The 26,017-nt window shown below is 60.0% G+C and overlaps 2 long non-coding RNA genes across 3 annotated transcripts in view; one reads left to right on the forward strand and one right to left on the reverse strand.

Moving 5' to 3' along the window:
* Nucleotides 1-26,017, reverse strand: part of LOC139826090 (uncharacterized) — a 567,662-nt gene that overhangs the window by 182,812 nt on the left and 358,833 nt on the right. The window lies entirely within an intron of this gene.
* Nucleotides 1,982-26,017, forward strand: part of LOC139826093 (uncharacterized) — a 370,736-nt gene continuing 346,700 nt past the window's right edge. Inside the window, exons 1-3 of one of the 2 annotated variants that reach the window (XR_011736161.1) lie at nt 1,982-2,092; nt 7,072-7,153; nt 8,184-8,243. This is a non-coding gene — a long non-coding RNA (uncharacterized lncRNA). The remainder of the gene's footprint in view (nt 2,093-7,071; nt 7,154-8,183; nt 8,244-26,017) is intronic. The other variant, XR_011736162.1, reaches the window with a different exon arrangement.

Below are 26,017 nucleotides of genomic sequence, written 5' to 3' on the forward strand. Positions count from 1 at the left end.
AGATCACAACGTGCCATGGAAGCTCCCACCCGTGTTTGACTCCCTGTTTGGTTCCTGCAGTCCATGCTGATCAAGCCTCTTGGTGTAATCCTGTTCCTGAGCCTGAGGGGAATCGCAGGGGTAAGTGTTCAGTGTTCATTGGTTACTGGCCTTTTGCGTTTGTTAGTATTTGGTTTATTATTTGTGAACGTTTTCTTGCAATAGTTGAGCCTTGCAGTAGCCAGCAGGCTCTGATTTAGGAGAAACATGGATGATCATTTTTTGCCCTGGTGCTCCATGCTCCCACGTTAGTGTGGGTTTCCTTTTGTGTGTGTGAGAGGTCTCCTGCCTTGCTTTAGGATTACAGTAAGTGATTGGACTAATATTAGAAGTTTAGATGAAGGGATAGGTGTTAGGGTTAGGGTTAGGGTTATTATTAGGGTTTGATTAGGATTAGGTTTAGGGTTTATGGGTAGGGATGTGGTTAGTGATAAGGGTTAGTATTAGGGTTAATGTTAGGAGTAAGGATTAAGGTTAGGGGTTAGGGAATAGTGTTTGTGTAAGCAGTAAGACTTCAGGTTTAGGGGGAAAGGGTAGGAATATGGTTAAGGTTGGCATAGGGTTAGGAGTTTGGGTTAGGGTTAGGCTTAGGTTTTGGAGTTTGGGTTAGGGTTAGGCTTAGGAGTTTGGGTTAGGCTTAGTCTTAAGCTTAGGAGTTTGGTTTAGGCTTAGACTTAGGGTTAGGAGTTTGAGTTAGGATTTAGGGTTAGTCTTAAGGCTAGGAGTTTGGGTTAGGGTTGGGCTTAGGCGTCTGGGTTGGGCTTAGGCGTCTGGGTTGGGCTTAGGCGTCTGGGTTGGGCTTAGGCGTCTGGGTTGGGCTTAGGCTTAGAGTTAGGAGTTTGGGTTAGGGTTAAGGGATTGGGATAAGGGTTAAGAGATTGGGTTAGGGTTAAGGGATTGGGTTAGGATTGGGTTTAGGGTTAGGAATTAGGCTTAGGTTTAGGATTAGGATTAGCGTTATGGTCTGGGGTTAGGAATCTTAACCCTCGACAGGGACAAAGGGGGTCCCCACGGTGTCACAATGGGACCTGGGGACAATGGGAGTCCCCAGCATGTCACAATGGGCCCTGGGGACAGAGAGGGGTGCCCTGAATGTCAGAATGGGCCCCAGTGACAAAGGGATCCCCCATGGTGCCAAAATGGGCCCTGGGGACAAAGTAAGGTCCTGGAATGTCACAATGGGACCCAGTAACAGAGGGGGTCCCCATGGTGCGAAAATGGGCCCTGGGGACAAAGGGGGTCCCTAGGATGTCACAATGGGCTCTGGGGACAATGGGGGGTACTGGGATGTCACAATGGGCCCTGGGGACAAGGGGGAGTCATGGGACGTCCAATGGGCCCTGGGGACAAAGGGGGTCCCCAGGATGTCACAATGGGCTCTGGGGACAATGGGGGGTGTCCAGGATGTCACAATGGGCCCTGAGGACAAGGCGGGGTCCCCATGGTGTCACAAAACAACGTCCTCAGGGATATGGGTCAGTGCCAGGGGTAGGTTATGCTTGGCCTCCATGACCTCGAGGGTCTTTTCCAACCAAAATGAGTTTTTAGGGTTTATCCCAAATGATGGGAACCCCCGCTTCCAGCTCTGCTCTTCACCAAACACCTTTTAGAGGATGAAGAGGAAGGAGACGCAACACCTCAGCATACGGAGGGTCTTCCCCAAAGGGGTGGTCTGGGGTATCCAAAACACAAGGGGTGGTCTGGGGTATCCAAAACACAAGGGGTGGTGTGGGCATCCAAAGCACAAGGGGTGGTCTGGGGTATCCAAAACACAAGGGGTGGTGTGGGCATCCGAAGCACAAGGGGTGGTCTGGGCCATCCAAAGCTCTCCTGGAGTGACTGCTGCTTCTTCTTGCTTTCCATCAGCTTCTTGATGTCTTCCCGCGTGGGGATGCGCTCGTCATCTTCGTCATCTTCGTCATCTTCGTCATCTTTGTCATCTTCATCATCTTCATCATCTTCCTGCCCAGCATCCCAGGCCCATCCGCAGCTGCTGGAGCTTCCATGAAAGGCCTGGAGCCACGCGCCGCTCCAGCTTCATCCAAAAGAGGTGGTAAGCTCCAAAAAGGAAGGAAGGAGGGAAGGAAGGAAGGAGGGAAGGAAGGAAGGAGGGAAGGAAGGAAGGAGGGAAGGAAGGAAGGAGGGAAGGAAGGAAGGAGGGAAGGAAGGAAGGAGGGAAGGAAGGAAGGAAGGAGGGAAGGAAGGAAGGAGGGAAGGAAGGAGGGAAGGAGGGAAGGAAGGAGGGAAGGAAGGAAGGAGGGAAGGAAGGAAGGAGGGAAGGAAGGAAGGAGGGAAGGAAGGAGGGAAGGAAGGAAGGAAGGAAGGAAGGAGGGAAGGAAGGAAGGAGGGAAGGAAGGAAGGAAGGAAGGAGGGAAGGAAGGAAGGAGGGAAGGAAGGAAGGAGGGAAGGAAGGAAGGAAGGAGGGAAGGAAGGAAGGAGGGAGGGAAGGAGGGAGGGAAGGAGGGAGGGAGGGAAGGAGGGAGGGAAGGAGGGAGGGAAGGAAGGAGGGAGGGAAGGAAGGAGGGAAGGAAGGAAGGGAGGAAGGGGGGAGGGAAGGAAGGAGGGAAGGAAGGAGGGAAGGAAGGAAGGAGGGAAGGAGGGAGGGAAGGAGGGAGGGAAGGAAGGAGGGAAGGAAGGAGGGAAGGAAGGAGGGAAGGAAGGAAGGAGGGAAGGAAGGAGGGAAGGAAGGAAGGAGGGAAGGAAGGAAGGAGGGAAGGAAGGAGGGAAGGAAGGAGGGAGGGAAGGAAGGAGGGAGGGAAGGAAGGAGGGAGGGAAGGAAGGAGGGAGGGAAGGAGGGAGGGAAGGAAGGAGGGAGGGAAGGAAGGGAGGAAGGGGGGAGGGAAGGAAGGAGGGAAGGAAGGAGGGAAGGAAGGAGGGAAGGAAGGAAGGAGGGAAGGAAGGAGGGAAGGAAGGAGGGAGGGAAGGAGGGAAGGAAGGAAGGAGGGAAGGAAGGAAGGAGGGAAGGAAGGAAGGAGGGAAGGAAGGAGGGAAGGAAGGAGGGAAGGAAGGAGGGAAGGAAGGAAGGAGGGAAGGAAGGAGGGAAGGAAGGAGGGAAGGAAGGAGGGAAGGAAGGAAGGAGGGAAGGAGGGAGGGAAGGAGGGAGGGAAGGAGGGAGGGAGGGAAGGAGGGAGGGAAGGAGGGAGGGAAGGAAGGAGGGAGGGAAGGAGGGAGGGAAGGAAGGAGGGAGGGAAGGAAGGAGGGAAGGAAGGAAGGGAGGAAGGGGGGAGGGAAGGAAGGAGGGAAGGAAGGAGGGAAGGAAGGAAGGAGGGAAGGAGGGAAGGAAGGAGGGAGGGAAGGAAGGAGGGAAGGAAGGAAGGAGGGAAGGAAGGAGGGAGGGAAGGAAGGAGGGAAGGAAGGAAGGAGGGAAGGAAGGAGGGAAGGAAGGAAGGAGGGAAGGAAGGAGGGAAGGAAGGAGGGAGGGAAGGAAGGAGGGAAGGAAGGAGGGAGGGAAGGAAGGAGGGAAGGAGGGAGGGAAGGAAGGAGGGAAGGAAGGAAGGAGGGAAGGAAGGAAGGAGGGAAGGAAGGAAGGAGGGAGGGAAGGAGGGAGGGAAGGAAGGAGGGAAGGAAGGAAGGAGGGAAGGAAGGAAGGAGGGAAGGAAGGAGGGAAGGAAGGAGGGAAGGAAGGAGGGAAGGAAGGAGGGAAGGAAGGAAGGAGGGAAGGAAGGAGGGAAGGAAGGAGGGAAGGAAGGAGGGAAGGAAGGAAGGAGGGAAGGAGGGAGGGAAGGAAGGAGGGAAGGAAGGAGGGAGGGAAGGAAGGAGGGAAGGAAGGAGGGAGGGAAGGAAGGAGGGAAGGAAGGAGGGAAGGAAGGAAGGAGGGAAGGAAGGAGGGAAGGAAGGAAGGAGGGAAGGAGGGAAGGAAGGAGGGAGGGAAGGAAGGAGGGAAGGAAGGAGGGAAGGAAGGAACTGGGGGTTCCCATCATTTGGGATAAACCCTAAAAACTCATTAATCACTTTGGTTGGAAAAAAGCACCCACCTCCATAGGACCCCATAGGGACCCATAGAGACCATAGAGGCCCATAGGGAGCCACAGAGCCCCATGGAACCCCATAGAGACCCATACGGACCGTAGAGCCTGTAGAGACCCATAGGGACCCATAGAGACCCATAGGGACCCATAGAGACCCAAAGGGACCCATAGAGAGGGAGGGTTTTAGGACCCTGGGGGTTCCATAGAGACCCATAGAGCATCAAGGAGCCCCATAAGGACCCATAGACACCCATAGGGACCCATAGAGCCCCATAGAGGCCCATAGGAAACCACAGAGCCCCATGGAACCCCATAGGGACCCATAGAGCTCCATAGGGACCCATAGAGACCCACAGGGACCCATAGAGAGGGAGGGTTTTAGGACCCCGGGGGTTCCATAGGGACCCACAGAGCCCCATTGGGACCCACAGAGACCCATAGGGACCCAAGGAACCCCATAGCGATCCTAGAGACCCATAGGGACCGTAGAGCCTGTAGAGACCCATAGGGACCCATAGAGACCCATAGAGCTCCATAGGACCCCATAGGGACCCATAGAGGCCCATAGGGAGCCACAGAGCCCTATGGAACCCCATAGAGACCCATAGGGACCCATAGAGACCCATAGGGAGCCACAGAGCCCCATGGAACCCCATAGAGCTCCATAGGGACCCATAGGGACCCATAGAGAGGGAGGGTTTTAGGACCCTGGGGGTTCCATAGAGACCCATAGAGCATCAAGGAGCCCCATAGGGACCCATAGAGCCCCAAAGAGCCCCATAGGGACCCACAGACACCCAAGGAGCCCCATAGAGACCCATTAAGACCCATAAGGACCCATAGGGACCCATAGGGACCCATAGAGGCCCATAGAGGCCCATAGGAAACCACAGAGCCCCATGGAACCCCATAGGGACCTATAGAGACCCATAGGACCCCATAGAGATCCAAGGAGCCCCATAGAGCTCCATAGGGACCCATAGAGAGGGAGGGTTTTAGGACCCCGGGGGTTCCTGCTGGGCTCAACTATGGCAAGAAAACCTTAATGAATAATTAACCGAATATTAATGAATGCAAAAGGCCAGGAACCAATGAGGAGTGAGCACTGAGCCCTGGGACAGCGGGGACAGGGACAGCGGGAATGTGACCCTGGGACCCATTGACCCCATTGACCCCCATTGACTCCCATTGACCCCATTGACCCCCATTGACCCCCATTGACCCCCATTGACCCCCATTGACCCCATTGACCCCCATTGATCCCCATTGATCCCCATTGACCCCATTGACCCCATTGACCCCATTGACCCATTGATCCCCATTGATCCCCATTGACCCCCATTGACCCCCATTGACCCCATTGGCCCCCATTGCCCCCCATTGATCCCCATTGCCCCATTGACCCCATTGACCCATTGACCCCCATTGACCCCCATTGACCCCCATTGACCCCATTGACCCCCATTGATCCCATTGACCCATTGACCCCATTGACTCCCATTGACCCATTGATCCCCATTGACCCCATTGACCCCCATTGATCCCATTGATCCCATTGACCCATTGACCCATTGGCCCCATTGATCCCCATTGATCCCCATTGACCCCATTGATCCCCATTGACCCCCATTGACCCCCATTGACCCCCATTGATCCCCATTGACCCATTGATCCCCATTGACCCATTGACCCCATTGCCCCATTGACCCCCATTGATCCCATTGACCCCATTGATCCCCATTGACCCCATTGACCCCGCTGACTCCCATTGACCCCCATTGACCCATTGATCCCCATTGACCCCATTGACCCCCATTGATCCCATTGACCCATTGACCCCATTGACTCCCATTGACTCCCATTGACCCCATTGACCCCCATTGATCCCATTAACCCATTGACCCCATTGACCCCATTGACCCATTGACTCCCATTGACCCCCATTGACCCCGTTGACTCATTGCCCCCCATTGCCCCCCATTGCCCCCCATTGCCCCCCGTTGACCCCATTGACCCCCATTGACCCCCATTGACCCCCATTGACCCCATTGACCCCCATTGATCCCATTGACCCATTGACCCATTGACCCCATTGACTCCCATTGACCCATTGACCCCATTGACCCATTGACCCCCATTGACCCCCATTGACCCCATTGACTCCCATTGACCCATTGATCCCCATTGACCCATTGACCCCATTGACTCCCATTGCCCCATTGACCCCATTGACCCCATTGCCCCATTGACCCCCATTGCCCCATTGATCCCCATTGACCCCCATTGATCCCATTGACCCATTGACCCCATTGACTCCCATTGACCCATTGACCCCCATTGATCCCCATTGACCCCATTGATCCCCATTGACCCATTGATCCCCATTGACCCCATTGACCCCATTGACCCCATTGACCCCCATTGATCCCATTGACCCCATTGACCCCGCTGACTCCCATTGACCCCCATTGACCCATTGACCCCATTGACCCCCATTGATCCCATTGACCCCATTGACCCCGCTGACTCCCATTGACCCCCATTGACCCATTGACCCCCATTGACCCCATTGACCCCCATTGATCCCATTGACCCATTGACCCCATTGACTCCCATTGACCCCATTGACCCCATTGACTCCCATTGACCCCCATTGACCCCGTTGACTCATTGATCCCCATTGCCCCCCATTGCCCCCCATTGATCCCCATTGATCCCCATTGCCTCCCATTGATCCCCATTGCCCCCATTGCCCCCCATTGATCCCCATTGCCCCCATTGACTCCCATTGCCCCCCATTGCCCCCATTGTCCCATTTCAGGTAAAAGAGGACATAAACAAGAGAGAAAAAACAAAACACAACACATTTGGGTACTCCTGGGTCCTTTGGGGCACTCCTGGGTCCTTTGGGGCACTCCTGGGTCCCTCCTGAACTCCTGGGTCCTTTGGGGCACTCCTGGGTCCCTCCTGAACTCCTGGGTCCTTTGGGGTACTCCTGGGTCCCTTGGGGTACTCCTGGGTCGCTCCTGAACTCCCCATAGACCCCCCATAATTTCCCCCTTAGGGACCCAGGAGTGCCCCATAGTGACCCATAAGTGACTCATGGAGCCCCCTAAGTGCGTTCGGGTCCCCTCGGGTCCCTTCGGGTGAGTTCGGGCCCCACTCGGGTCCCATCGGGTCCCTTCGGGTGTGTTCGGGTCCCCTCGGGTCCCTTCGGGTGCGTTCGGGTCCCACTCGGGTCCCTTCGGGTGCGTTCGGGTCCCTTCGGGTGCGTTCGGGTCCCCTCGGGTCCCTTCGGCTCCCTTCGTGTATCTTCGGCTCCTCTCGGAGCCGCCTCCGCGCACGCCACGCACAGTGGGCGTGGCCACGCACCCCCCCCCTTCCCATTGGCCGCCGCCTGAGGAAGGGGGCGTGGCCTCGCTCGCAGCCGCCGCCGCGGCGGGAAACTATCGTGAGGCGGGAAAAGGGGGAGAAAGTGGGAAGGGGGGGGGGGGGGGAGCGGAACACGGGTTTTGGGGTAAAAAGGGGGGGATTTGGGAGTTTGGCGCCTTTTGGGGCACTTTCGGGTGGGTTCGGGTCCCTTCGGGGAGACTTCGGGCCCCTTCGGGTGGGTGCGGGTCCACTCGGGTGGGTTCGGGCCCCTTCGGGTGGGTTCGGGCCCCTTCGGGTGGGTTCGGGTCCACTCGGGGGGGTTCGGGTCCACTCGGGGGGGTTCGGGTCCCTTCGGGTGGGTTCGGGTCCACTCGGGTGGGTTCGGGTCCCTTCGGGTGCGTTCGGCTCCACTCGGACCCCTTCGGGAAGACTTCGGGTCCCTTCGGGTGCGTTCGGCCCCGGCCGGGACTCGGGCGCCGTTCGGCTCCGCTCGGGCGCCGCTCGGCTCCGCTCGGGCCCATTCGGCTCCGCTCGGGCCCATTCGGCTCCACTCGGGCGCCGTTCGGCTCCGCTCGGGCCCATTCGGCTCCGCTCGGGCCCATTCGGCTCCGCTCGGCTCTTTCCGTCTCCGCTCGTTTTCCCGCGCTTTCCCTCAGAGCGCGAAGCGAAGCGCGGGGACCCCCGGGGCCGCTTTTTTCGCGCTTTTCCCGAGGTGACAACAGCGGAGGCTTTGGGGACACAGCTCGGGGAGCCTCAGCGGGAGGGTTTTGGGTTGAAAAAGCGCTATTTTGGGTCAATTTTGAGGTGGTTTGTGGCCCTCCCGGCGGGGCAAGATGGCGGCTGCGGACATCGAGGGGCTGCTGGGTGAGTAATGAGGGGGAATTAGGGGTAATTAGCGCGAATTAGGGGGTAATTAGGGGGCAGCGGGGATATGGGGGGGTGGGGGGGGTGTTAATTAGCGCTGCTGAGGGTGTTAATTGTTAATGAATGCAGAGGAGGAGCCGTTGCAGGAGCTGCACCCCGGGCTGGCCCCACTGAGGGGGATTGGGGGGGTGGGAGCGGAGCTGGAGAGGGAGGTGAGACAGGTAAGGGGGCATTGGGGACAATGGGGACAGAGAGAGAGAGTGTGTGCGGATCAGCAGTGATCACCCCAAACCTGCCCCGCAGACACGGCACCCAAAATCCTGCACCCCAAAATACTCTTCCCAAACCTGCACCCCAGATCCTGACCCCAAGCCCTGCACCAAAACCCTGCCCCTCAATCCTGCATCCACAAATCTTCCACCCCCGATCCTGTCTTCCCAAACCCTGCACCCCAGATCCTGCACCCCCAAATTCGGGCCTACCAACCTCTGCACCCCTAAACCCTACAACTGAAACCTTGCACCCCCTAATCCTGCCCTCCCTACCTTCCTGAACCCCGAAACCTGCACCCCAAACCCTGCATTCCCAAATCTTTCCGTCCTATACCCTCCACCCCTAAACCTGCCCCCAAACCCTGCACCCCAAAGAATTCCCTCCCAAACCCTGCACCTCCAAATCCTGCACCTCAAAGGCCTGGAAACCCAAGCCCTTCAACCCCATCCCTGCAACACCAAATCCTGTACCCCAAACCCAGCACCCCAGAATCCTGCACCCCAAATCCTGCCTGCCAAACCTTTTACTGCAAACCCCTGCACCCCAAGATTGTGCTGCCCTAAACACTGAACCCCCAAATCCTGAAGACCCGGATCCTTGCCTCCCAAGACTCTGCACCCCCAAATCCTGCACCCAAATCTCTCACCCCCACCACCCTGCACTCCCAACCCCTGCACCCCAAAACTCCACACCTCCAAATCCTGAACCCTGAAACTGCGCACCCCCAAATCCTGTGCCCCAGTCCTGTGAACCCCACACTCTGCAACCTTAAGTTTCCCCCCAAGCCCCTGCACCCCAAACGCTGCACTCTTAGACCTGACTTCTAAACCCCAAGGGCCCATTGTGACATCCCAGAACCTCCTATTGTCCCCAGGGCCCATTGTGACATCCTGGGGACCCCCATTGTCCCCAGGGCCCATTGTGACATTCAGGGGACTCCTCTTTGTCCCCAGGGCCCATTGTGACATCCTGGGGACCCCCCCTTGTCACTGGGGCCCATTGTGACGTCCCAGGACACCCCGTTGTCCCCAGGGTTCATTGTGACGTCTTAGGACCCCCCATTGTCCCCAGGGCCCATTTTGACATCCTGGGGACCCCTCTTTGTCCCCAGGGCCCATTGTGACATCCTGGGGACCCCCCTTTGTCACTGGGGCCCATTGTGACGTCCCAGGATCCCTCCTTGTCCCCAGGGCCCATTGTGACGTCTTAGGACCCCCCATTGTCCCCAGGGCCCATTGTGACATTCAGGGCACCCCCTTGTCCCCAGGGCCCATTGTGACATTCCGGGGACGCCTCTTTGTCCCCAGGGCACATTGTGACATCCTGGGGACCCCCCCTTGTCTCTGGGGCCCATTGTGACGTCCCAGGATCCCCCATTGTCCCCAGGGCCCATTGTGACATTCAGGGGACTCCTCTTTGTCCCCAGGGCCCATTGTGACATTCCGGGGACGCCTCTTTGTCCCCAGGGCCCATTGTGACATCCTGGGGATCCCTCCTTGTCCCCAGGGCCCATTGTGACGTCCCAGGACCCCCCATTTTCCCCAGGACCCATTGTGACATTCAGGGGGCCCCTTTGTCACTGGGGCCCATTGTGACATCCCAGGACCCCACATTGTCCCCAGGACACATTGTGACATCGTGGGGACCCCACTTGTCCCCAGGACCCATTGTGACACTATGGGGTCCCCACCTTGTTCCCAGGGCCCATTGTGACACCGTGGGTACCACCCTTGTCCGCAGGGCTCATTGAGACATCCCAGGACCCCCCTTTGTCCCCAGGGCCCATTGTGACATCCAGGGGACCCCCTTTCCCCAGGGCCCATTGTGACATCGAAGGACCCTCCTGGTCCCCAGGGCCCATTATGACATCCTGGGGATGCCCCCTTATCACTGGGGCCCATTGTGACGTCCCAGGACCCCCCATTGTCCCCAGGGCCCATTGTGACATCCTGGGGATCCCTGTTTGGCCCCAGGGCCCATTGTGACATTCAGGGGACGCCTCTTTGTACCCAGGGCACATTGTGACATCCTGGGGACCCCCCCTTGTCCCCAGGGCCCATTGTGACGTCCCAGGACCCCCCATTGTCTTCAGGACCCATTGTGACATTCAGGGCACCCCCTTTGTCACTGGGGCCCATTGTGACATCCCAGGACCCCACATAGTCCTCAGGGCCCATTGTGACATCCTGGGGACCCCACTTGTCCCCAGGACCCATTGTGACACTATGGGCACCCCGCCTTGTTCCCAGGGCCCATTGTGACACCGTGGGTACCACCCTTGTCCCCAGAGCCCATTGTGACATCCAGGGGACCCCCTTTGTCCCCAGGGCCCATTGTGACATCGCAGGACCCCCCCTGGTCCCCAGGGCCCATTGTGACATCCTGCAGACCCCTTTTGTCCCCACGGCCCATTGTGGCACCATGGGGACCCCCTTTGTCACTGGGGCCCATTGTGACATCCCAGGACCCCACTTTGTCCCCAGGGCTTATTGTGACACCATGGGGACCTCCCTTGTCCCCAGGGCCCATTGTGACATCCCGTGACCCCCCTTTGTCCCCAGTGCTATTGTGAAATCCTGGGGACCCCCTTTGTGCCCAGGGCCCATTGTGGCACCATGGGGAACCCCTTTGTCACTGGGGGCCATTGTGACATCCCAGGATTCCACTTTGTCCCCAGGGCTCGTTCTGACACCTTGGGGACTCCCATTGTCCCCAGGGCCCATTGTGACATCCTGGGGATCCCCCTTTGTCCCCAGGGTCCATTGTGACATCCTGGGCAACCCCATTGTCCCCAGGGCCCATTGTGACATCTGGGGGACCCCCTTGTCCCCAGGACCCATCGTGGCACCGTGGGGCCCTCCTTGTCACTTGGGCCCATTGTGACACCATGGGGACTCCCCCTTTGTCCCCAGTGCCCATTGTGACATCCTGTGGACCCCCCTTTGTCCCCAGGGCCCATTTTGACATTCAGGACACCCACCATTGTCCCCAGGGCCCATTGTGACCTTCAAGGGACCCCCATTGTTCCTAGGGCCCATTGTGACGTCCTGGGGACCCCCTCTGTTCCCAGGGCTCATTGTGACTTTCAGGGGACCCCCCCCTTGTCCCCAGGGCTGATTGTGACGTCCTAGGGCCCCTCTGTGTCCCCAGGGCCCATTGTGACACTTTAGAGACCCCTCTTTGTCCCCAGGGCCCATTGTGACATCCTGGGGACCACCCCTTGTCCCCAGGGCCCATTGTGACATCCTCGGCACCCCCTTGTCCCCAGGGCCCATTGTGACATTCAGGGGACCCCCTCTTGTCCCCAGGGCCTATTGTGACGTCCCAGGACTCCCCATTGTCCCCAGGGCCCATTGTGACATCCTGGGGATCCCTCTTTGTCCCCAGGGCCCATTGTGACGTCCCAGGACCCCCCATTGTCCCCAGGGCCCATTGTTACATCCTGGGGACCCCCTTGTCCCCAGGACCCATCGTGACACCATGGGGACCCTCCTTTTCACTGGGGACCCATTCCGACACCCTGGGGAGCCCCCCTTGTCCCCAGGGCCCATTGTGACACTGTGGGACCCCCCCTTTGTCCCCAGGGCCTATTATTCTGTCCCGGGACCCCCATTGTCCCCAGGGCCCATTGTGACACTTGGGGTCCCCCCTTGTCACTGGGGACCCATTGTGACACCATGGGGACCCCCCCTTGTCCTCAGGGCCTATTGTGAACATCCTGGGGAACCTCCATTGTCCCCAGAGCCCACTGTGAGTCCTGGGGACCCCCTTGTCTCCAGGTCCCATTGTGACATCCTGGGGAGCCTCTTTGTCCCCAGGGCCCATTGTGACGTCCCAGGACCCCCCATTGTCCCCAGGGCCCATTGTGGCATCCTGGGGACCTCCTTGTCCCCAGGACCCATCGTGGCACCGTGGGGACCTCCCTTGTCACTGGGGACCCTTTGTGACACCATGGGGACCTCCCATTGTCCTCAGGGCCCATTGAGACATCCTGGGGACCCCCTTTGTCACTGGGGACCCGTTGTGACATCCCAGGAACCCCATTGTCCTAAGGGCCCATTGTGACATCCTAGGGACCTCCCTTTGTCCCCAGGGCTCATTGTGGCACCATGGGGACCCCCTTTGCACTGTGTCACATTGTGATATCCAAGAACCCCACTTTGTCCCCAAGGCCCATTGTGACATCCTGGGGACCCTCCTTGTCCCCAGAGCCCATTGTGACATCCAGGGGACCCCTTTGTCCCCAGGGCCCATTGTGACATCCTGGGGACCCTCCTTATCCCCAGAGCACATTGTGACATCCAGGGGACCCCCTTTGTCCCCAGGGCCCATTGTGGCACCATAGGGACCCCCTTTGTCACTGGGGGCCATTGTGACATCCAAGGACCCCCCATTGTCCCCAGGGCACATTGTGATATCTGGGGGACCCCCCTTGTTCCCAAGGCCCATTGTGACATCCTGGGGACCCCCCCTTGTCCCCAGGGCCCATTGTGACGTCCCAGGACCCCCCATTGTCCCCAGGGCCCATTGTGACATTCTTGGACCCCACTTTGTCCCCAGGGCCCATTGTTGCACCATAGGGACCCCCCCTTGTCCCCAGGGCCCATTGTGACATCCCAGGACCCCCCCTGGTCCCCAGGCCCCATTGTGACATCCCAGGACCCCCCCTGGTCCCCAGGCCCCATTGTGACATCCTAGGGACCCCCCTTGTCCTCAGGGTCCATTCTGACAGCCCAGGACCTTACATCGTCCCCAGGGCCCATTGTGACATCCCAGGACCCCCCATTGTCCCCAGGGCCCATTGTGACATCCTCGGCACCCCCTTGTCCCCAGGGCCCATTGTGACGTCTCACGACCCCCCATTGTCCCCAGGGCCCATTGTGACATCCTCTGCACCCCCTTGTCCCCAGGGCCCATTGTGACATTCAGGGGACCCCTCTTTGTCCCCAGGGGCCATTGTGACATCCTGGGGATTCCTCCTTGTCCCCAGGGCCCATTGTGACGTCCCAGGACCCCCCATTGTCCCCAGGACCTATTGTGACATTCAGGGGAGCCCCTTTGTCACTGGGGCCCATTGTGACACCATGGAGACCCCCGCTTGTCCTCAGGGTCCATTGTGACATCCTGGGCACCCCCCATTTTCCCCAGGACCCATTGTGACATCTTGGCCACCCCCTTGCTCCCAGGGCCCGTTGTGGCACCATGGGGACACCCTCTTTGTCCCCAGGGCCCATTGTGACATCCCAGGACCCCCCTTTGTCCCCAGGGCCATTGTAGCACCATGGGGACCCCCTTTGACCTCAGGGCCCATTGTGGCACCATGGCAACCCCTTTTGTCCCCAGGGCCCATTGTGACATTCTTGGACCCCACTTTGTCCCCAGGGCCTATTGTGACACCATGGGGACCCCTCCTTGTCACTGGGGACCCATTGTGACACCATGGGGACCCCCCCTTGTCCTCAGGACTCATTCTCACATCCTGGACACCCCCCATTGTCCCCAGGGCCCATTGTGACATCCTGGGGACCCTCCTTGTCCCCAGAGCCCATTGTGACATCCAGGGGACCCCCTTTGTCCCCAGGGCCCATTGTGGCACCATGAGGACCCTCTTTGTCACTGGGGCCCATTGTGACATCCCAGGACCCCCCTTTGTCCCCAGGGCCCATTGTGACATCCTGGGGATCCTCCTTGTCCCCAGAGCCCATTGTGACATCCCAGGACCCCACTTTGTCCCCAGGGCTTATTGTGACACCATGGGGATCTCCCTTGTCCCCAGGGCCCATTGTGACATCCCATGACCCCCCTTTGTCCCCAGTGCTATTGTGAAATCCTGGGGACCCCTTTTGTCCCCAGGGCCCATTGTGACACCATGGGGAACCCCTTTGTCACTGGGGGCCATTGTGACATTCCAGGATTCCACTTTGTCCCCAGGGCTCGTTCTGACACCTTGGGGACTCCCATTGTCCCAAGGGCCCATTGTGACATCCTGGGGACCCCCATTGTCCCCAAGGCCCATTGTGACATTCCAAGACCCCCCATTGTCCCCAGGGCCCATTGTGACATCCTCTGCACCCCCTTGTCCCCAGGGCCCATTGTGACATTCAGGGGACCCCTCTTTGTCCCCAGGGCCCATTGTGGCATCCTGGGGACCCCCCCTTGTCACTGGGGCCCATTGTGACGTCCCAGGACCCCCCACTGTCCCCAGGGCCCATTGTGACATCCTGGGGATCCCTCCCTGTCCCCAGGGCCCATTGTGACGTCCCAGGACCCCCCATTGTCCCCAGGACCCATTGTGACATTCAGGGGGCCCCTTTGTCACTGGGGCCAATTGTGACATCCCAGGACCCCACATTGTCCCCAGGACCCATTGTGACATTCAGGGGGCCCCTTTGTCACTGGGGCCAATTTTGACATCCCAGGACCCCACTTTGTCCCCAGGACACATTGTGACATCCTGGGGACCCCACTTGTCCCCAGGACCCATTGTGACACTATGGGGACCCCCCCTTGTTCCCAGGGCCCATTGTGACACCGTGGGTACCACCCTTGTCCGCAGGGCTCATTGTGACATCCCAGGACCCCCCTTTGTCCCCAGGGCCCATTATGACATCCTGGGGACCCCCTTTGTCCCCAGGGCCCATTGTGACATCGCAGGACCACCCTGGTCCCCAGGGCCCATTGTGACATCCTGGGCACCCCTTTTGTCCCCACGGCCCATTGTCGCACTATGGGGACCCCCTTTGTCACTTGGGCCCATTGTGACATCCCAGGACCCCACTTTGTCCCCAGGGCTGATTGTGACGTCCCAGGGCCCCTCTGTGTGCCCAGGGCCCATTGTGACATCCCATGACCCCCCTTTGTCCCCAGGGCCCATTGTGACATCCTGGAGACCCCCCCTTGTCCCCAGGGCCCATTGTGACGTCCCAGGACCCCCCATTGTTCCCAGGGCCCATTGTGATGTCCTGGGGAGCCCCCTCTGTTCCCAGGGCTCATTGTGACTTTCAGGGGACCCCCCCTTGTCCCCAGGGCTGATTGTGACGTCCTAGGGCCCCTCTGTGTCCCCAAGGCCCATTGTGACATCCCATGACCCCCCCTTGTCACTGGGGCCCATTGTGACGTCCCAGGACCCCCTATTGTCCCCAGGGCCCATTGTGACATCCCAGGACCCACCCTGGTCCCCAGGCCCCGTTGTGACATCCTGGGGACCCCCTTTGTCCCAAGACTTCATTGTGACATCCTGGGGACCCCCCTTGTCCTCAGGGTCCATTGTGACAACACAAGACCTTACATTGTCCCCAGGGCCCATTGTGATATCTGGGGGACCCCCTTGTTCCCAAGGCCCATTTTGACATCCTGGGGACCCCCCCTTGTCCCCAGGGCCCATTGTGACATCCCAGGACCCCCCATTGTCCCCAGGGCCCATTGTGACATCCTCGGCACCCCCTTGTCCCCAGGGCCCATTGTGACATTCAGGGGACCCCTCTTTGTCCCCAGGGCCCATTGTGACGTCCCAGGACCCCCCATTGTCCCCAGGGCCCATTCTGACATCCTGGGGATCCCTCCTTGTCCGCAGGGCCCATTGTGACGTCCCAGGACCCCCCATTGTCCCCAGGACCTATTGTGACATTCAGGGGACCCCCTTTGTCACTGGGGCCCATTGTGACACCATGGAGACCCCCGCTTGTCCTCAGGGTCCATTGTGACATCCTGGGCACCCCCCATTTTCCGCAGGACCCATTGTGACATCCTGGCCACCCCCTTGCTCCCAGGGCCCGTTGTGGCACCATGGGGACACCCCCTTTGTCCCCAGGGCCCATTGTAGCACAATGGGGACCCCCTTTTACCCCAGGGCCCATTGTGACATTCAGGGGACCCCTCTTTGTCCCCAGGGCCCATTGTGACATCCTGGGGACCCCCCCTTGTCCCCAGGGCCCATTGTGACGTCCCAGGACCCGACATTGTCCCCAGGGCCCATTGTGACATCCTAGGGACCCCCCTTGTCCTCAGGGTCCATTCTGACAGCCCAGGACCTTACATCGTCCCCAGGGCCCATTGTGATATCTCGGGGAACCCCTTGTTCCCAAGGCCCATTTTGACATCCTGGGGACCCACCCTTGTCCCCAGGGCCCATTGTGACATCCCAGGACCCCCCATTGTCCCCAGGGCCCATTGTGACATCCTCGGCACCCCCTTGTCCCCAGGGCCCATTGTGACGTCTCACGACCCCCCATTGTCCCCAGGGCCCATTGTGACATCCTCTGCACCCCCTTGTCCCCAGGGCCCATTGTGACATTCAGGGGACCCCTCTTTGTCCCCAGGGGCCATTGTGACATCCTGGGGATCCCTCCTTGTCCCCAGGGCCCATTGTGACGTCCCAGGACCCCCCATTGTCCCCAGGACCTATTGTGACATTCAGGGGAGCCCCTTTGTCACTGGGGCCCATTGTGACACCATGGAGACCCCCGCTTGTCCTCAGGGTCCATTGTGACATCCTGGGCACCCCCCATTTTCCCCAGGACCCATTGTGACATCTTGGCCACCCCCTTGCTCCCAGGGCCCGTTGTGGCACCATGGGGACACCCTCTTTGTCCCCAGGGCCCATTGTGACATCCCAGGACCCCCCTTTGTCCCCAGGGCCATTGTAGCACCATGGGGACCCCCTTTGACCTCAGGGCCCATTGTGGCACCATGGCAACCCCTTTTGTCCCCAGGGCCCATTGTGACATTCTTGGACCCCACTTTGTCCCCAGGGCCTATTGTGACACCATGGGGACCCCTCCTTGTCACTGGGGACCCATTGTGACACCATGGGGACCCCCCCTTGTCCTCAGGACTCATTCTCACATCCTGGACACCCCCCATTGTCCCCAGGGCCCATTGTGACATGCTGGGGATCCTCTTTGTCCCCAGGGCCCATTGTGACATCCTGGGGACCCTCCTTGTCCCCAGAGCCCATTGTGACATCCAGGGGACCCCCTTTGTCCCCAGAGCCCATTGTGGCACCATAGACACCCCCTTTGTCACTGGGGCCCATTGTGACATCCCAGGACCCCCCCTGGTCCCCAGGGCCCATTGTGACATCCTGGGGACCCCCTTTGTCCCAAGACTTCATTGTGACATCCTGGGGACCCCCCTTGTCCTCAGGGTCCATTGTGACAGCCCAGGACCTTACATTGTCCCCAGGGCCCATTGTGATATCTGGGGGACCCCCTTGTTCCCAAGGCCCATTGTGACATCCTGGGGACCCCCCCTTGTCCCCAGGGCCCATTGTGACATCCCAGGACCTTACTTTGTCCCCAGGGCCCATTGTGACATCCTGGCGACCCCCCGTTGTCCCCAGGGCCCATTGTGACATCCTCGGCACCCCCTTGTCCCCAGGGCCCATTGTGACATTCAGGGGACCCCTCTTTGTCCCCAGGGCCCATTGTGACATCCTGGGGACCCCCTCTTGTCCCTAGGGCCCATTGTGACGTCCCAGGACCCCCCATTGTCCCCAGGGCCCATTGTGACATCCTGGGGATCCCTCCTTGTCCCCAGGGCCCATTGTGACGTCCCAGGACCCCCCATTGTCCCCAGGGCCCATTGTGACATTCAGGGGACCCCCTTTGTCACTGGGGCCCATTGTGACATCCCAGGACCGCACATTGTCCCCAGGGCCCATTGTGACATCCTGGGGACCCCCATGTCACTGGGACCCATTGTGACGTCCCAGGACCCCCCATTGTCCCCAGGGTCCATTGTTACATCCTGGGGACCCCCTTGTCCCCAGGACCCATCATGAACACCATGGGGACCCTCCTTGTCACTGGGGACCCATTGTGACACCATGGGGACCCCCCCTTGTCCTCAGGGCTCATTGTGACATCCTGGGCATCCTTCTTTGTCCCCCGGGACCATTGTAACACCGTGCGGATCCCCTTTGTCCCCAGGGCCCATTGTGACACTGTGGGGAACCCCCTTGTCCCCAGGGCCTATTGTTACGTCCCAGGACCCCCCATTGTCCCCAGGGCCCATTGTGACACCTTGGGGACCCCCTTGTCACTGGAGACCCATTGTGACAGCATGGGGACCACCCCTGTCCTCAGGGCCTATTGTGAACATCCTGGGGAACCTCCATTGTCCCCAGAGCCCATTGTGAGTTCCTGGAGACCCCCTTGTCCCCAGGTCCCATTGTGACATCCTGGGGACCTCCTTGTCCCCAGGACCCATCCTGGCACCGTGGAGACCTCCCTTGTCACTGGGGACCCATTGTGACACCATGGGGACCTCCCATTGTCCTCAGGGCCCATTGAGACATCCTGGGGACCCCCTTTGTCACTGGGGACCCATTGTGACATCCCAGGAACCCCATTGTCCCAAGGGCCCATTGTGACATCCTGGGGACCCCCCTTTGTTTCCAGGACATATTGTGACACCGTGGGGACCACATTAGTCCCCAGGGCCCATTGTGACATCCTAGGGATCCCCTCTTGTCCCCAGGGCCCATTGTGACATCCCAGGACCCCCCATTGTCCCCAGGGCCCATTGTGACGTCTCACGAGCCCCCATTGTCCCCAGGGCCCATTGTGACATCCTGGGGATCCCTCCTTGTCCCCAGGGCCCATTGTGACGTCCCAGGACCCCCCATTGTCCCCAGGACCTACTGTGACATTCAGAGGAGCCCCTTTGTCACTGGGGCCCATTGTGACACCATGGAGACCCCCGCTTGTCCTCAGGGTCCATTGTGACATCCTGGGCACCCCCCATTTTCCCCAGGACCCATTGTGACATCCTGGCCACCCCCTTGCTCCCAGGGCCCGTTGTGGCACCATGGGGACACCCCCTTTGTCCCCAGGGCCCATTGTGACATCCCAGGACCCCCCTTTGTCCCCAGTGCCATTGTAGCACCATGGGGACCCCCTTTGACCTCAGGGCCCATTGTGGCACCATGGCAACCCCACTTTGTCCCCAGGGCCTATTGTGACACCATGGGGACCCCTCCTTGTCACTGGGGACCCATTGTGACACCATGGGGACCCCCCCTTGTCCTCAGGACTCATTCTCACATCCTGGACACCCCCCATTGTCCCCAGGGCCCATTGTGACATCCTGGGGACCCTCCTTGTCCCTAGAGCCCATTGTGACATCCAGGGGACCCCCTTTGTCCCCAGGGCCCATTGTGGCACCATGAGGACCCTCTTTGTCACTGGGGCCCATTGTGACATCCCAGGACCCCCCTTTGTCCCCAGGGCCCATTGTGACATCCTGGGGACCCTCCTTGTCCCCAGAGCCCATTGTGACATCCCAGGACCCCACTTTGTCCCCAGGGCTTATTGTGACACCATGGGGATCTCCCTTGTCCCCAGGGCCCATTGTGACATCCCATGACCCCCCTTTGTCCCCAGTGCTATTGTGAAATCCTGGGGACCCCTTTTGTCCCCAGGGCCCATTGTGACACCTTGGGGAACCCCTTTGTCACTGGGGGCCATTGTGACATTCCAGGATTCCACTTTGTCCCCAGGGCTCGTTCTGACACCTTGGGGACTCCCATTGTCCCCAGGGCCCATTGTGACATTCTGGGCAACCCCATTGTCCCCAGGGCCCATTGTGACATCCTGGGCAACCCCATTGTCCCAAGGCCCCATTGTGACATCCTGGGGACCCCCATTGTCCCCAAGGCCCATTGTGACATTCCAAGACCCCCCATTGTCCCCAGGGCCCATTGTGACATCCTCTGCACCCCCTTGTCCCCAGGGCCCATTGTGACATTCAGGGGACCCCTCTTTGTCCCCAGGGCCCATTGTGACATCCTGGGGACCCCCCCTTGTCACTGGGGCCCATTGTGACGTCCCAGGACCCCCCACTGTCCCCAGGGCCCATTGTGACATCCTGGGGATCCCTCCCTGTCCCCAGGGCCCATTGTGACGTCCCAGGACCCCCCATTGTCCCCAGGACCCATTGTGACATTCAGGGGGCCCCTTTGTCACTGGGGCCAATTGTGACATCCCAGGACCCCACATTGTCCCCAGGACACATTGTGACATCCTGGGGACCCCACTTGTCCCCAGGACCCATTGTGACACTATGGGGACCCCCCCTTGTTCCCAGGGCCCATTGTGACACCGTGGGTACCACCCTTGTCCGCAGGGCTCATTGTGACATCCCAGGACCCCCCTTTGTCCCCAGGGCGCATTCTGATACCGTGGGGATCCCCTTTGTCCCCAGAGCCCATTGTGACATCCAGGGGACCCCCTTTGTCCCCAGGGCCCATTGTGACATCGTAGGACCCCCCTGGGCCCCAGGGCGCAGTTTGACATCCTGGGGATGCCCCCTTGTCAAAGGGGCCCATTGTGACGTCCCAGGACCCCCCATTGTGTCCAGGGCCCATTGTGACATCCTGGGGATCCCTGCTTGGCCCCAGGGCCCATTGTGACGTCTTAGGACCCCCCGTTGTCCCCAGGGCCCATTGTGACATCCTGGGGATCCCTCCTTGTCCCCAGGGCCCATTGTGACGTCCCAGGAGCCCCCACTGTCCTCAGGACCTATTGTAACATTCAGGGGACCCCCTTTGTCACTGGGGCCCATTGTGACATCCCAGGACCCCACATTGTCCCCAGGGCCCATTGTGACATCCTGGGGACCCTCCTTGTCCCCAGAGCACATTGTGACATCCAGGGGACCCCCTTTGTCCCCAGGGCCCATTGTGGCACCATAGGGACCCCCTTTGTCACTGGGGCCCATTGTGACATCCAAGGACCCAACATTGTCCCCAGGGCCCATTGTGATATCTGGGGGACCCCCTTGTTCCCAAGGCCCATTGTGACATCCTGGGGACCCACCCTTGTCCCCAGGGCCCATTGTGACATCCCAGTACCCCCCATTGTCCCCAGGGCCCATTGTGACATCCTCGGCACCCCCTTGGTACCAGGGCCCATTGTGACATCCTGGGGACCCCTCCTTGTTCCCAGGGCCCCTTGTGACGTCCCAGGACCCCCCATTGTCCCCAGGGCCCATTGTGACATTCTTGGACCCCACTTTGTCCCCCGGGCCCATTGTGGCACCATAGGGACCCCCCCTTGTCCCCAGGGCCCATTGTGACATCCCAGGACCCCCCCTGGTCCCCAGGCCCCATTGTGACATCCTGGGGACCCCCTTTGTCCCAAGACTTCATTGTGACATCCTGGGGACCCCCCTTGTCCTCAGGGTCCATTGTGACAACCCAGGACCTTACATTGTCCCCAGGGCCCATTATGATATCTGGGGGACCCCCTTGTTCCCAAGGCCCATTTTGACATCCTGGGGACCCACCCTTGTCCCCAGGGCCCATTGTGACATCCCAGGACCCCCCATTGTCCCCAGGGCCCATTGTGACATCCTGGGGATCCCTCCTTGTCCCCAGGGCCCATTGTGATGTCCCAGGACCCCCCATTGTCCCCAGGGCCCATTGTGACATCCTGGGGATCCCTCCTTGTCCCCAGGGCCCATTGTGACATTCAGGGGACCCCTCTTTGTCCCCAGGGCCCATTGTGACGTCCCAGGACCCTCCATTGTCCCCAGGGCCCATTGTGACATCCTGGGGATCCCTCCTTGTCCCCAGGGCCCATTGTGATGTCCCAGGACCCCCCATTGTCCCCAGGGCCCATTGTGACATGCTCTGCACCCCCTTGTCCCCAGGGCCCATTGTGACATTCAGGGGACCTCTCTTTGTCCCCAGGGCCCATTCTGACATCCTGGGGATCCCTCCTTGTCCCCAGGGCCCATTGTGACGTCCCAGGACCCCCCATTGTCCCCAGGACCTATTGTGAAATTCAGGGGACCCCCTTTGTCACTGGGGCCCATTGTGACACCATGGAGACCCCCGCTTGTCCTCAGGGTCCATTGTGACATCCTGGGCACCCCCCATTTTCCCCAGGACCCATTGTGACATTCTGGCCATCCCCTTGCTCCCAGGCTCCGTTGTGGCACCATGGGGACACCCCCTTTGTCCCCAGGGCTCATTGTGACATCCCAGGACCCCCCTTTGTCCCCAGGGCCCATTGTAGCACCATGGGGACCCCCTTTTACCCCAGGGCCCATTGTGACATTCAGGGGACCCCTCTTTGTCCCCAGGGCCCATTGTGACATCCTGGGGACCCCCCCTTGTCCCCAGGGCCCATTGTGACGTCCCAGGACCCGACATTGTCCCCAGGGCCCATTGTGACATCCTCTGCACCCCCTTGTCCCCAGGGCCCATTGTGACATCCCAGGACCCCACAGTGTCCCCAGGGCCCATTGTGACTTTCAGGGGACCCCACTTGTCCCCAGGACCCATTGTGACACTATAGGGACCCCCCCTTGTGCCCAGTGCCCATTGTGACATCGTGGGTACCACCCTTGTCCGCAGGGCCCATTGTGACATCCTGGGGACACCCCCTTGTCCCCAGGGCCCATTGTGACATCCTGGGGATCCCTCCTTGTCCCCAGGGCCCATTGTGACGTCCCAGGACCCCCCATTGTCCCCAGAACCCATTGTGACATTCAGGGGAACCCCTTTGTCACTGGGGCCCATTGTGAAATCCCAGGACCCCACATTGTCCCCAGGGCCCATTGTGACATCCTGGGGACCCCCCCTTTGTCCCCAGTGCCCATTGTGACATCCTGCGGACCCCCCTTTGTCCCCAGGGCCCATTGTGACATTCAGGGGACCCCACATTGTCCCCAGGGCCCATTGTGACACCCTGGGGACCCCACTTGTCCCCAGGACCCATTGTGACACTATGGGGACCCCCCCTTGTGCCCAGGGCCCATTGTGAAACCGTGGGTACCACCCTTGTCTGCAGGGCTCATTGTGACATCCCAGGACCCCCCATTGTCCCCAGGGCCCATTGTGACATTCAGGGGACCCTCCTTGGTCCCCAGGGCCCATTCTGATACCGTGGGGACCCCCTTTGTCCCCAGGGCCCATTGTGACATCCTGGGGACCCTCCTTGTCCCCAGAGCACATTGTGGCATCCAGGGGACCCCCTTTGTCCCCAGGGCCCATTGTGACATCCTGGGGACCCTCCTTGTCCCCAGAGCACATTGTGACATCCAGGGGACCCCCTTTGTCCCCAGGGCCCATTGTGGCACCATAGGGACCCCCTTTGTCACTGGGGCCCATTGTGACATCCAAGGACCCCCCATTGTCCCCAGGGCCCATTGTGATATCTGGGGGACCCCCTTGTTCCCAAGGCCCATTGTGACATCCTGGGGACCCACCCTTGTCCCCAGGGCCCATTGTGACATCCCAGTACCCCCCATTGTCCCCAGGGCCCATTGTGACATCCTCGGCACCCCCTTGGTACCAGGGCCCATTGTGACATCCTGGGGACCCCTCCTTGTTCCCAGGGCCCCTTGTGACGTCCCAGGACCCCCCATTGTCCCCAGGGCCCATTGTGACATTCTTGGACCCCACTTTGTCCCCCGGGCCCATTGTGGCACCATAGGGACCCCCCCTTGTCCCCAGGGCCCATTGTGACATCCCAGGACCCCCCCTGGTCCCCAGGCCCCATTGTGACATCCTGGGGACCCCCTTTGTCCCAAGACTTCATTGTGACATCCTGGGGACCCCCCTTGTCCTCAGGGTCCATTGTGACAACCCAGGACCTTACATTGTCCCCAGGGCCCATTGTGATATCTGGGGGACCCCCTTGTTCCCAAGGCCCATTTTGACATCCTGGGGACCCACCCTTGTCCCCAGGGCCCATTGTGACATCCCAGGACCCCCCATTGTCCCCAGGGCCCATTGTGACATCCTGGGGATCCCTCCTTGTCCCCAGGGCCCATTGTGATGTCCCAGGACCCCCCATTGTCCCCAGGGCCCATTGTGACATCCTGGGGATCCCTCCTTGTCCCCAGGGCCCATTGTGACATTCAGGGGACCCCTCTTTGTCCCCAGGGCCCATTGTGACGTCCCAGGACCCTCCATTGTCCCCAGGGCCCATTGTGACATCCTGGGGATCCCTCCTTGTCCCCAGGGCCCATTGTGATGTCCCAGGACCCCCCATTGTCCCCAGGGCCCATTGTGACATGCTCTGCACCCCCTTGTCCCCAGGGCCCATTGTGAGATTCAGGGGACCCCTCTTTGTCCCCAGGGCCCATTCTGACATCCTGGGGATCCCTCCTTGTCCCCAGGGCCCATTGTGACATCCCAGGACCCCCCTTTGTCCCCAGGACCTATTGTGAAATTCAGGGGACCCCCTTTGTCACTGGGGCCCATTGTGACACCATGGAGACCCCCGCTTGTCCTCAGGGTCCATTGTGACATCCTGGGCACCCCCCATTTTCCCCAGGACCCATTGTGACATTCTGGCCATCCCCTTGCTCCCAGGCTCCGTTGTGGCACCATGGGGACACCCCCTTTGTCCCCAGGGCTCATTGTGACATCCCAGGACCCCCCTTTGTCCCCAGGGCCCATTGTAGCACCATGGGGACCCCCTTTTACCCCAGGGCCCATTGTGACATTCAGGGGACCCCTCTTTGTCCCCAGGGCCCATTGTGACATCCTGGGGACCCCCCCTTGTCCCCAGGGCCCATTGTGACGTCCCAGGACCCGACATTGTCCCCAGGGCCCATTGTGACATCCTCTGCACCCCCTTGTCCCCAGGGCCCATTGTGACGTCCCAGGAACCCCCATTGTCCCCACGGCCCATTGTGACATTCAGGGGACCCCACTTTGTCCCCAGGGCCCATTGTGACATCCAGGGGACCCCCTTTGTCGCCAGGGCCCATTGTGGCACCATGAGGACCCTCTTTGTCACTGGAGCCCATTGTGACATCCCATGACCCCCCTTTGTCCCCAGTGCTATTGTGAAATCCTGGGTACCCCTTTTGTCCCCAGGGCCCATTGTGGCACCAAGGGGAACCCCTTTGTCACTGGGGGCCATTGTGACATTCCAGGATTCCACTTTGTCCCCAGGGCCCATTGTGACATCCTGGGCAACCCCATTGTCCCCAGGGCCCATTGTGACATCTGGGGGACGCCCTTGTCCCCAGGACCCATCGTGGCACCGTGGGGACCCTCCTTGTCACTTGGGCCCATTGTGACACCATGGGGACCCCCCCTTTATCCCCAGTGCCCACTGTGACATCCTGCGGACCCCCCTTTGTCCCCAGGGCCCATTTTGACATTCAGGGGACCCACCATTGTCCTCAGGGCCCATTGTGAGGTCCCAGGACCCCCCATTGTCCCCAGGGCCCATTGTGACATCCTCGGCACCCCCTTGTCCCCAGGGTCCATTGTGACATCCCAGGACCCCCCATTGTCCCCAGGGCCCATTGTGACATTCAGGGGACCCCTCTTTGTCCCCAGGGCCCATTGTGACATCGTGGGGACCCCCTTTGTCCCAAGACTTTATTGTGACATCCTGGGGTCCCCCCTTGTCCTCAGGGTCCATTGTGACAGCCCAGGACCTTACATTGTCCCCAGGGCCCATTGTGATATCTTGGGGACCCCCTTGTTCCCAAGGCCCATTGTGACATCCTGGGGACCCCCCCTTGTCCCC

Source organism: Patagioenas fasciata, chromosome 34 (genome assembly GCF_037038585.1).
Source record: "Patagioenas fasciata isolate bPatFas1 chromosome 34, bPatFas1.hap1, whole genome shotgun sequence".
Classification (NCBI taxonomy): Eukaryota; Metazoa; Chordata; class Aves; order Columbiformes; family Columbidae; genus Patagioenas; species Patagioenas fasciata.